The sequence below is a fragment of the Triticum aestivum genome, chromosome 2A (assembly GCF_018294505.1).
Source record: "Triticum aestivum cultivar Chinese Spring chromosome 2A, IWGSC CS RefSeq v2.1, whole genome shotgun sequence".
NCBI classification, from domain to species: Eukaryota; Viridiplantae; Streptophyta; class Magnoliopsida; order Poales; family Poaceae; genus Triticum; species Triticum aestivum.
This window is the reverse complement of record NC_057797.1, coordinates 136,284,388-136,295,383: the sequence shown is the minus strand read 5'-3', so window position 1 is coordinate 136,295,383 and position 10,996 is coordinate 136,284,388.

Here is a 10,996-nt window from a genome sequence, read left to right as displayed (position 1 = left end):
ACCAGTCTCTCGCCTTATCATGACAGTCAGTTTTTGGCTTTCTCTACTGAGGTGCTCGTTCGGAAGAACCGGGACACAATCGCAGTAGTTCTCCCACCGCTACCTTAGCCGATGTAGAGGAACGTAAGGTACCAAAGCATGGGAGCCGGGCAACCCAACATTTGACCCAAGACATGATTCGGAGCTGATGCATATAATGCTATAAGTTCGGGTGCCGCACTGTCGAAAGTGTTCGGACTTATTGAGCCGTGTTGTGGGGTAAACGAGAGCCCCTGGCGTACTGACCGCACCCGAATGGGCAGGTGTGGAATGTCGTAAATGGACATATAAGAGAAAGAGAAAAACTTAAATAATGTAATGACAGATTAATAATATGCGTTTATTTGAATAATACGTCGAAGCGTACTGGTACAAGTATGCAATAAGCATGAAGTAAGACAATTCGAAATGCCCTATCCCAAGGCAAGCTACGCATAAATAGTAAAAAAAGTGGGTATATCAAGTAGTACTAGAGACCACCTGGCGGTTCCTGTGTTCGTCTTAGCTTCTTGCAGCCTTGGTTGTTGCTTCCGGAATGTGTCCGGCAATCGGACTACCGGAAAGGGATTCCGAAGAGTTAGGCCCTGAAAGAGAAAAAGAATGTCACAGGTATACTGCCCCTGGTGTGGTTAAGCCACAATGTGGGGCATGTCCTGATTGTGCCCCCGCCTATGTCCATGGTATTTTCAACGCGTAGTTATGTACGCGTGGCACGAATTTCGTGGCTGCACTGGGACTGGGATGAGGGCCGGATTGCTAGGCGAACGCTGATCGCGCCAGGCGATCCTGTTGCAGATTGTTCCGGACTCGCTTGAAGGTGTCCGGGGGCTGTAACGCCGAGTGAGTGGTCTGCCTGAACATGCTGCTTTGTCCCTCTGCTGCAAGGGCCGCAGTGTGCTCTTCCGTACGAAGCGAGTGTTCTGTGTTTCCATTTACTGTTATGACCCCGCGAGGTCCTGGCATCTTGAGCTTGAGGTATGCGTAATGCGGCACTGCATTGAGTTTTTCAAATGTTGTCCGTCTGAACAGTGCGTGATAGCCACTGCGAAATGGGACGATGTCGAAGATTAATTCTTTGCTTCGGAAGTTGTCCGGTGATCCGAAGACCACTTCCAGTGTGATTGAGCCTGTGCAATGGGCCTCTACACCTGGGATGATGCCTTTAAAGGTGGTTTTGCTGGGTTTGATCCTTGAGGGATCGATACCCATTTTTCGCACTGTATCCTGATAAAGCAGGTTCAGGCTGCTGCCACCATCCATAAGGACTCAAGTGAGGTGAAATCCGTCAATGATGGGGTCTAGAACCAATGCGGCCGATCCACCATGACGGATGCTAGTGGGGTGGTCCCTGCGATCGAAGGTGATCGGACAAGCAGACCATGAGTTGACCTTCGGGGCGACGGGCTCCATCGCATAAACATCCCTTAGTGCATGCTTCCGCTCCCTCTTGGGAATGTGGCTTGCGTATATCATGTTCACTGTCTTCACTTGTGGGGGAAACCCCTTCTGTCCTCCTAGGTTCAGCGGCCGGGGCTCCTTCTCGTCATCGCTATGCAGCCCCTTGTCCTTGTTTTCGGCATTTAACTTGTCGGCCTGCTTGAACACCCAACATTCTTTGTTGGTGTGATTGGCTGGCTTGTCAGGGGTGCCGTGGATTTGACACGAGCGATCCAGTATGCGATCCAGACTGGACGGAGCCGGAGTATTTCTTTTGAATGGCTTTTTCCGCTGACCGGATCTAGAGCCTTTGAATCCGGCATTGACTGTCGTATCTTCGGTGTTATCGCCGTTATTGCGGCGCTTTGGTCTATTACGACGCTGCCTACCATTAACGTCTTTGGTATCCGAGGTATCCGGATTCCTTGATGTGTTGTTGCTGCGAGCCAGCCAGTTGTCCTCGCCCGTGCAAAAGCGGGTCATGAGTGTTGTGAGGGTTGCCATAGATTTCGGCTTCTCCTGGCCGAGGTGGTGGGCGAGCCACTCGTCGCGGATGTTATGCTTGAATGCCGCTAGGGCTTATGCATCCGGACAGTCTACAATTTGATTTTTCTTAGTCAGGAACCATGTCCAGAATTGTCTGGCCGATTCCCCTGACTGCTGGGTTATGTGGCTCAAGTCATCAGCGTCCGGTGGCCGCACATAAGTGCCCTATAAGTTGTCAAGAAATGCATCTCCCAAATCCTCCCAACTGCCGACGGAATCTGCTGGCAAGCTATTCAGCCAATGTCGAGCTGGTCCTTTGAGTTTTAGTGGGAGGTACTTGATGGCATGTAGATCGTCACTACGAGCCATGTGGATGTGAAGGAGGAAATCCTCAATCCATACCGCGGGATCTGTTATGCCGTCGTATGATTCGATATTTACGGGTTTGAAACCCTCCGGGAATTCGTGATTCACAACTTCATCAGTGAAGCATAGGGGTGTGCGGTGCCTCTGTGTCGGGCTATATCCCGACGTAGTTCGTATGAGTCTTGTCTGCTGTATTCGGCCCGGCCGGATTTACTCTTGGTGTATCCGACGCGACGGTCATCGTCCCGTGTGGGCGCACATGTTCGTGTCCCGTATATTGACCTTGCGATTTTTGCCTTGCTGTCCAAGATATCTCGCAGGTCCTCTGTGTTGCCCCAGGCCTTAGTATCTTTGACTGAGTGGCGACGGGGTGCGGGCTGAACTTTGGGCTGAAACGCCTCTCTGGCTCGGCCGTGTAGTGGCCGGTCCGCCACATTATACACTGGTGAATGAGGTCTGAATGCTTCCTCCTCGAGGTGAGGTAGCAACCTGCGTTTTGGGTAACTCTTGGATGGGCGCTCGAGTTCATGCTCCTTGGCCGCAAGGACTTCGGTCCATCTGTCTGCTAGCAAGTCTTGATCAGCTTGAAGCTATTATTGTTTCTTCTTTAGGCTATTTGCCGTGGCCATAAGTCGGCGCTTGAAGCGCTCTTGCTCGACGGGGTCCTCAGGCACGATAAATTCGTCGTCGTCGAGGCTCGCCTCGTCTTCGGAGAGAGGCATGTAATTGTCCTCCTCTGGTTCTCCATCTGCTGCCTGCTCTGGAGGGCTAGCTTGTTCGTCCTCCAGCTCTTCGCCGTGCTGGAGGGGATTGTTGTTGTCTTCGGCGCTATCCGAAGTGTTATTATCTCCTGTGCCGGTATCGCTGCTCTTACTGTGGCGGGACTTAGAGCGGCGCCGCTGACATCGGTGCTTGGGTTGCATCTTGGAGGGGTCATCCTCCGCTTTCTCCTCGCCATTGGCTTCTTTGGGGGTGTCCACCATATATATATATCATATGATGAGGTGGCGGTCCAGTGCCCCGAGGGCGGTGGATCCTGTTCGTCTCCGGCTTCGTCGTCCATACCGTCGAAGTCTTTGGAGCCGAAGTCGAGCATGTCGGTTAAGTCGTCGACAGTGGCTACTAAGTGGGTGGTGGGTGGGCAGCGAATTTCTTCGTCGTCCGCATCCCATTCTAGCCGGACATAGTTCGGCCAAGGTTCTCCTGACAGGGAGAGAGACCTTAATTAGCACATCTCCAAAAGGTGAGTGCTGAAAGATATCCGCGGAGGTGAACTCCATGATCGGCGCCCATTCGGACTCGACGGGCACGGATACGAGCGGCTCGGAGTCCGTGGCCGAAGATGAATCCAGTGGTTTAGCAACACGACTCTCGTAAGGGGTGAAGTCAGTATCCGGCTCTATCGCCGCTGAGAGTGCGGCCTCCATGGCGGGGTCCATCCCTCCGCTCTCGGATGGCGCGACTTGCTCCAGATTAAAGGTCGGAGTAGCTGCGGATGCGATCTCCCGAACACTGTCCGAAGGTAGAGTAACGTCTTGCTCGTCGTGACTGTGCGGCGCGTCCGGCATGGGCTCGAATCCGTCGAAGATCAAGTCTCCGCGGATATCGGCCGTGTAGTTCAAATTTCCAAATCTGACCTGATGGCCAGGGGCGTAGCTCTTAATCTGCTCCAGATGGCCAAGCGAATTGGCCCGCAGTGCAAAGCCGCCGAATATGAAGATTTGTCCGGGGAGGAAAGCCTCACCTTGGACCCCATCGCTAGCAATGATCGAAGGAGCCATCGAGCCTTATGGTGACGACACAGAGGAACTCTCAATGAAAGCACCAATGTCGGTGTCAAAACCGGCGGATCTCGGGTAGGGGGTCCCGAACTGTGCGTCTAAGGCGGATGGTAACAGGAGGCAGGGGACACGATGTTTACCCAGGTTCGGGCCCTCTTGATAGAGGTAATACCCTACGTCATGCTTGATTGTTCTTGATGATATGAGTATTACAAGAGTTGATCTACCACGAGATCAGAGAGGCTAAACCCTAGAAGCTAGCCTATGGTATGATTGTATGTTGTCCTACGGACTAAAACCCTCCGGTTTATATAGACATCGGAGGGGGCTAGGGTTACACAAGGTCGGTTACAAAGGGGGAGATATCCATATCCGTATTGCCTAGCTTGCCTTCCACGCCAAGTAGAGTCCCATCCAGACACGGGACAAAATCTTCAATCTTGTATCTTCATAGTCCAACAGTCCGGCCAAAGGATATAGTCCGGCTGTCCAGAGACCCCCTAATCCAGGACTCCCTCAAGTACGCTCCACCTTTTACTCTTGAGAGCTGCCAGCTCTCTAGAAGGTTACGTGTCAAGTCTTTCAAAGAGCAAGAGTAATTGTGATTCAAGAAGACAAAGTCTGTGAAGGTTTGGAGATCACCTCAATCATCTACCACGAGTGATCGACACTAGTTGACAAACAATTGTCAAGAAAAACGGGACAAAAAGAGTTTATCTTCAGTGTTGAATCACAAGTCACTCCAACCATATGTAGTCCTTTTGTAGAAGGGCGAATAGGTCTACGAAGTGTTGTGTTGCCATCGAGCATAACTGGTTTCATCTTAACCCTGTTTTATATTTGATAGTATATCTTCGGTTAAGTTTCAACCATGTTATTTATGTTCGGTTAACCCTGTTTTTCGGTAGTTGTTATCCGTAGACTTGTTTCTGTTCCATCTATTCCACTGTCATGTTCTAAGGTATTTGAAGTTCCTCAAAAGAAATTTTAAATCTCCCACTCACACCCTTCTCTGGTAGACACACTTCGTTCCAACACTTATCGACTCTAGAAATAACACTTTCAACCTATCTGCCATCATTTTGGATATTACCTTGTAGACTACATTACATAAGTTGATGGGACGATATTGTATGATATTCTACAGATTATTAGTTGTCGGAATGAGTACAAGTGTGGTGTCATTCCATCCCTCTGGTATTGTACCCAAATTAATAGCTTACAGAATAGCCGAAACCAAATCATCCAAGTGTGGTGTCATTCCATTCCTTCGGTATTGTACCCAAATTAATAGCTTACGGAATAGCCGAAACCAAATCATCCCCAAGCAACGACCATTTTTTTAAATAAAAAACCATGTAAAGTCTGTCAAGACCAGTGCCTTAGAGATCACCAATGCTAAATAAAGCTTTTTTCACGTCTTCCGCTGTGTATGGATCTGTTAATGACTCATTCATATACTTTGTAATCCTCGGATTAACTTTATTAATAGCTTCCATATCTGGGTTAATAACATCCGCACAAAATAGATTAGCAAAATAAGATGAAATGAGACCATCAAAATTATCACTACCTTCACGCCAGTTTCCATCACCCCCTTGAGTTGTTTAATAAAATTGAGTTTCTTTCAGGTTGTAGAAAAAATCTGGAAGAGAATACTATTGCGGTGTCCATTCTTAAGTCAATTTGCACGGCAGCGTTGCAACCAATAAATTTCCTCATGTTCTAGTACATATTCAATTTCCATTAAGATTTCCCATAACCGAGCTGAATTATCATTTATTGGCTACTCCCTACGGGCCACCTCAAGCCTTAGGGTCCCGTTGGTTCACGGCTGAAAATGTGGAAATATGAAAAACATAAGATTAGAATGCCATGCTCATCTCAATTATACAGGATTTTAGGTTGTTTGATAGCATCGTAGAAAAAACAAAGTAATCTTTCAGATAAGCTTGAGTGGATGCTAAAAATCCTATGAGAAATAGTAGTACAAAGAAATCCTTGGTAAAAATTCCTATAGGATACAATCCTACGAATGATACAACCAATATAGAAAAAAGTCCTAGGGCTGGATTCTAACCCTCTAAGGCCTCCTTTGTTTGTAGGAATGTCATAGGATTTCTATAGAATAGGATTTGCATAGGAAAATTTCCTTTGAGGTCCTTTGGTTTGTAGGAATGGATTCCTATTCCCATATAGGATAGGAATCAATCCTTCACATTTTGAAGGGAAAAAAACATTAGCTAAGACTCAATGGAAAAATTCCTATCCTATGCATCAAATGACATCTTTTTCTCTATAGGAATTGAGATGCATGTCATCTCACTTCCTATGATTTTTCTATTTTTATAACATTTCTATCCTATGAACCAAAGGAGGCCTAAAATTCATGTGAAAATCCTTTGAATCAAAGGAGCCCTTACTTTCACATCTTCCAGCCTCTTTTTTGGGGGCCTTCAGAAATTATTTGTCCCACTAGTAAAGCTCAGCATGCACTAGAGCTGTACGCGCAACGAAATTAGGCACCCCTGCTGCATCATCACATGCCTTAACTAGCGTTTCATGTATCAATTTTTCCTGTGACCAACCGAGCTTCAAACTTCTTGCATCCACTTGACCAAAGGATAGGGCATCATTCGGCTCCAGATAAATTCGTATAAGCAGACGGTGGTCAAACTTGCAATGATCTCCATTTGTTACCGTAGCTGAAGGAAATAGACTTTGCCACGATCCGTTCCCTACAGCACGATCAAGACGTTACTTAATGTGACCTCTGCACCAGGTGAACATATCTCCGAAGTAACCAAGGTCCTCTAAAACCATGCTTAATAATATAGTCAATGGTCGGCTATAAAAAGTTGTCATGTCATCTACAGCTAAGCTCTTAGCCGGCATGTGCAATAATAAGTTTTAAATATGTATCTATTTTGGAACGGAGGAAGTATTAATTTATCAATAGTTGGCTCATCTTACATCCTCACAAAGCGTCTTGGGTCTCGTGTTGCAGCTGGCTACTAACCAAGAGGGTGCTTGGTTCCAAGGGATTATTTTTAGTCTGACTAAAAATAGTCTCTTTTAGAGACTAAAGTTCCAAGCACCCCTGACTAAAGAGATGATAGGACTAGTCTTGAGGCTAAAATTTTCTAGTCATAGAAAACTTACTAAAATATGTATTAGCCCTCTGGATTGGAGGGTTCGGAGGATAATAAATGCTCAATAAATTAATTTTAGTCTCTTTAGTATTTGGATCCAAGCATGGGTGAGGCTGGCAAGTTTTAATCCCACTACTTTTAGTCATGGGACTAAAACGTATCCAAGCAGCCTCCAAGAGCCCGCTTCTCTTCTCTCTCATCTTCCAACTAAGTAAAAAAATATTATTCTATTCTTCATAGCCTACTTATGCCATCTTATTGTACTTGCTCCAACCCATAGTCAACTAGTGCCTCCTTGAAAACCTCCATCAATTTAATCAGTCTCAGGTTACCACCCTCATTTTCATAAGAATACAAGATCTTGTTAAAATCACCAACCAAAAATCAAGGGATATTAGCTTGATGGTGCAGATATCTTAGATTACTCCATGAGAGGTGCCTCCTCTCCCACGTCGGTTCTCCATAGAAGCAAGTTAATCTCCAAATATTTCCATCTTTGTTTTCTACTCGCACATCAATAAAACCAGGTTGACTAAAGTGCGGAAAATTATTGACTGAATTCTTCCACATTAACAGCAAACCTCCATCCGACACAACACTTTCCAAACATTCAAATGAATCCAGATCCAAATGTTTTGTGAGCTTTGATGTCTTAACTTTGTTTATAAATGCGACTCAAACAGAAAAATCACATCTGACCACACTCTGGATTTCTAGGAGCGATCTTTTGCCGCCACACTGCCAATGCCGCGACAATTCCACACTAATAATTTCATTGCTTATGATCAGCCCCCTCGGAGGCCACCGATCCAATCTGCAACCTTAATTCCCCGCAAAAAATAAAAGAGTAATGCTCGTTAACTTTGTATCCGCATGCAAGGGAGCACAAGTCCCTAAACGTCACAGCGAAGCACAACACGGGTCATCCGTGATTTTCCCGTTGCAAGTCTCAAACGTCGCGGTAAAACTTAAAACTCGTGCGTTGATGGTTCCCAATACATGCAGCTATCCAATGTATTGTTGGCAGAATTTATTAGTAATTGATCATGAGATTACGAGGGGCACTACGATCCAGAACATGGTCATCTTTTCCTTCCTTGATCTTTGACGTCTTCTCTGGAATGGACGAGAGTATAAAAAAAACTAAGCAATGTGACGTTTAATACGCACTTTCCACACCTCCATCTCTGCCTATCGAGTCAACTCCCCACCACTCCCCAAACCCGGCCACTAGAGCGAGAAACATGGAGTCGTTCTCATCTGCAATGATCGACGCGATCTTCTGGGCCGTGATCCTGGCGGTCGTGGTGGCCGTCTACGCCCGCTTCTTCTCGCCGGCCGAGATGACGAAGGCGCCGGGCGACGCAGGGATCTTAGTTTCGCGGGAGGCATGCGCGTGCGCCGCCCACCCGGAGCTAGCTTCCCTGCTCGTTGGCTTTCGCCACTCGTTGACCCTCGCCATGGGTCATTTTCTCGCTTCGGAAGCACTGCCGCCGGTTTCGTATATGGCCGTCTTCTTCGTGGTTGCTTCATCCCTCTCGTGTCTTCTCTTTTGAGCTCCGCGGGCGCCGTCGCTGCTTTCGTATTTGGTAGTCTTCTCCCACGTCTCCTGACCTGCGTTGCGTTCTTCGTATCCAGCTCAGGAAGCTACGTCGCTGGTTTTCTAAGCCTTCTTTGTGGTTCCTTGATCCCCGTCATGTCATCTCTTTTGAGCTTCGGATCCGGCGTCGCCAGTTTCACGTACGCTAGGCTTGTCCGTGGTTTCTTGATCCCTGTCGTGTGTTCGTTCTTGAGCTTCGCAGGCGGTGTCGCTGGCTTAATGTATAGCGGCCTTCTATGTGGTTTCTTGGTTCCCGTCCTGCGTTCTCTTCTGAGCTTCGGGGGCGCTACCGTCGGGCTCGCGTATGCTAGTCTTATTCGTGGCTTCTTGATTCCCGTCGTGTGTTCTCTCGGAGGCCTCGTCGTCAGCGTCGCCGGCTTCGTATATGGTGACATTCTTCTTGGCATCTTGATCCCTGCCGTGTGCTCTCTCTGGAGCTTCGGAGGTGACCTTGTGGCGTGCTTCCTGACCCACTTACAGTGTTTCCTATTTGGATGACTGATGACTAGTAACTATTCCAGCTCGAGCGCGTGTACATGCGCTTCTCCTGCACGCATGCTACACGCATATATGGTGTACGTGTGGAAATGTTCTGTGCGCTCTCGTATCTCACGTGGTGTCTGTCATGTCTCAAGTCTCAAGTATGTCATGGTGTACGTGTGGAAATGTTCTGTGCGCTCGTATCAACATGGAGACTCGTCCTAAATTGCGAATGTGTCACTGCTCTTTCTTTATGTGTTTGCAATGCAGCTCTCGTGTGTAGGCTCGGCAGCACATCAAGTCCTACCGTTTTTTTTTTCAGTTTTGGTAAATGTTAGTTTCCTGATTATTATTATTTTGAGGGGGGTTGGTTTTTAAATTTGGGTTGGTCAATTCACGCGAGAAAGAAGGAAGAGACACAGCGAAGCACCGAGGCTGTCGGTGGCGTGAGCGTAGTGAGGGCCGGGACGTCAGCAAGGCCTTAGACAAGAACAAGCTGAGCTGGCGGAGGGGAGTCGGAGGTAGACGGTGGTGAGAGAGCAGGGCCAAGCTCATCGCTAAAGTCTGGTGGTGTGATAGTTTAGAAAGATGGTCGGGAAGGGGCATGCTTAGTGGTGGGTGGCGGTGAGGGGAGGTGGGGCAGCGAGGCTGGCGCGGGAGCAACAACTCCAAGTCGGTGTGGCGGAGGCAGGTGGTTCAATTTCTGGTCTAGATCCCGCGGCGGTCAGAGGGGCTAAATTATAAGGGATTGGCTAGAGATGCCCTTACATCCATTGACAGCGACACTGCTGACCGACTCAAGAGCAAGGTGTACGGCATGTTCTCCTAACCGTCTACAAAGATCTTGTCCAGGAATGGGATGAAGTCATGAGGGTTGAGGTGGCGGAGCGTGTGTCTGTGTCGGTGCAGGTTACGTGTCACATGTCATGGTTATGAAGGCCAGAACAGAGTAACAACTCGAACTAAACTTTCCTTGTCAACACACCAACCATCCTTGAAGGCCTGTAGGAGTCGGCGAGTGGGTGGCGGAAATTAATCAATCCCAAAAAAGCCATCATCTTGCACTCATCTGTGACAATCGTATATTGTGCCCACGAAGATCAACCCAGAAAAGTGTCAAACACGAAATGAATGCAACACACAACCTCCAAGTCATGTCTCCAAATATGATACTCCCAACAAAGAAATGGCGTCAAGGAGCGCCACCATCATCAATATGAAACCGAACCTAGGCTTTTGCCCTTAGACAACAACCCAAATGAGACGGAGTGGGATGCTGGCACACCTCAGTTATGCATCCAAGGAGGGGAAACGACACCCACAGGTGTCGTCACTGCTGGCACTGATCAAAGACGGGCAGGACATTCATTTGTATCATCGCACACCTCATCCTAGCCCACTGGACTTAGGCAACGCCGTTCACATTGGTCCAATCCGCCGCCGCCGCTCGGCCAACACCATCACACAAAGGACCAGTTAAATCCGCTGTCGCTGCTCCTCATCGTCTAAGCCATAACGGCCATCACCACCACGGCAAGCACACATCACATCATGATGCCTGCCTGAAGCCCGACGACTCCAAGCCTGCTTGAAGCCATGCCCTGGGCCCGTAATCTCACACAGATCCTAGTTGGTGGGTCAAGAGCCCCAAGTCG